This window comes from Chlorocebus sabaeus, chromosome X (assembly GCF_047675955.1).
Source record: "Chlorocebus sabaeus isolate Y175 chromosome X, mChlSab1.0.hap1, whole genome shotgun sequence".
Lineage (NCBI taxonomy): Eukaryota > Metazoa > Chordata > Mammalia > Primates > Cercopithecidae > Chlorocebus > Chlorocebus sabaeus.
Window position 1 is genome coordinate 11,078,454 of NC_132933.1, and position 2,372 is coordinate 11,080,825.

Here is a 2,372-nt window from a genome sequence, read left to right on the forward strand (position 1 = left end):
TTGAAATAAATCTTATAACTCTGATGTCTCAAAGTAGGCAGCAGAGATAACTGGCATGTCAGTACTATTATTTCTTTCACTGCGTAGCACTCACAAACTCTAAGCTCACTTTTCACATAACTGGTAATAATCTGTACCGTTTGTTGTGTATTATACATATAGATTAGCTATCAAGTCTCTCAGGGGATAATTCCCTTCATTTTGACATAAACTGATTTAGCAAATATAAATCTCAGCCCAAATATTCAAGTATGCAAAAAAAAAATCATTTTTAAAATTTTCCTTAAACCAATTTAATGCTGACATTGAGGTCACATGTTTCTGGGTTGGTGTGAAATTCCATCTCAATTATTATTGTGAGGTTGTTCTTCACTGAAAATACTAGGAGAATTTAGAAGACTTTAGTTTGCCTCAAAAATAATAATTATAACCACCAACAACATGACCACCACCACCATCACCACCACCACCCCCACCACCACCACAGCTCTTGTATATATAGCAAGTCCTTTGTGCCAGGAACTGTTGTATGCAATTTAAGCGAGGGAATGGGTGATTCATTATTGTGGGCACTAAATCTTGTTTCAGAACTCTCTGTTTAAGAACCCTTAGACCTAACTTTTACTAACTGAGGGCGGAGCAGAATTGCTTCCTTTTCAGTGGACTTCTCTCTCTTGCTTTTCTGTCTTAGTCTGTTTGTGCTGCTTAGAACAAAATTCCATAAACTGACAACAGAAATTTATTTCTTACATTTCTAGATTCTTGGAAGTCCAAGATAAAGGACCAAGAAGATTCAATGTCTGGGGAATGCCCTCTTTCTTATAACTGGTGCCTTCTATTTGTTTCTTCACATATCAGAAGGGCCGAGGGGTCTCTCTGAGGTCTCCTTTATGAGGTCACTAACCTCATTCATATGAAGGCACCACCCTCATGACCTAATTACCTCACCTTCTAATACTCTCACATTAGGAATATGCTCCTTCCAGAGCACAAACTCTAATAAAATAGAACCTTCTTTATTTTTGACACTCGGCCTGTTTAACTTTTCTAGACAAGGACTTACACAACCATGGTGTGGTAAGTTATAGTGTGTTATGTTAGACTGATATGATGTGATTTTGAAATGAAGCTTAAGACAATGAATCTGGCAAAACAAACTTTAGCATTTGTTTATGTATATTTAATTATATATATATATATATATATATATAATTTTCTCTATTCTACTCACCACCCTCATCACATTTCAGCCAGTGATCATCATAGATTCTTTCAATCTTAGGTTCTTAGAGAATATGTAGCCCAGTATTTTCAGTTTAATGTTGAGAAGCTAAGATTTGAACAGTTGACCTGCTCAAGGGCACGTAGAACATTGAAGACCGGGAACACTTGGATTTCATATGAAAATGGGGTGGAGATGGGGTGGGCAAGGGAGGAAACAGTGGTATAGCAAACACCAATTGAAACAAGTTCTTATAATGGTATCTGATGCTTTAGTTTCCCAACAACCCTGCAGCTTAATTTTATTGTGTCTATCTTAAAGATTTTAAAGGATAGAGAAAAAGAGCTAATACTCAGAGTTTGACTTATCTAAAGTCATATGGCTACATAAAAGTAGTATAGATTCTAACTTAGGTCTGTTGGGCTCCTTAATCGGCTGAATTGTATCCCCTAAAATTCATATGTTGAAGTGTTAAAATCATGTAATTATTTTCTGAAAGAGGAATCCTCACTTGTATCAGTCACTACACATTTATAATTTTGCCTTCTTTTTCTAAAAGAACAAACTTATTTCTTTTTTCTCTTTTGAGAACATTACTATAAGCTTAGAGACATGTGAAAATCTTCAACAAGATTATGGTATACAAGCTATGTCATCCTTGTAATGATTTAGCTCTGAGTGGCTCTTGAATAAGATTTTAATCTATAGATGTGGGTGATGTGCAGTTCATTGTGTGTTATGCTTGGCAAATTTTAAAAGATACCTTAAGGTACTGCTGATTGACAAATGAGATGTTATTCATTTGAAGAAGAAAGCTGTATTAATGTGCTGTTAATGTCAGAAGAGTGGTGGGCTATTTTTAATTACATATATAAAGAGATACCTGATAACAAGGAATGGCTAACAGAAGATGAGACTGAACCATTTACAAGTATATATAAAGCTATCTGGATGGTTCAGGAATGTGTTAAAGGCAAATTTCTCATTTCTGTTATTTTTGGGAACAAAAAAAGGTTGCAAGGTCATGAATTAACTTTCCAATCTGTCAGTACTATATTACAGAGAGATTTGGAAGGCTCAAAGCAATATTGTGCTCTCTGCTGAAAATCCAAATGAAGGGCACATTCCCATGCTTCTATTTCGTATGATT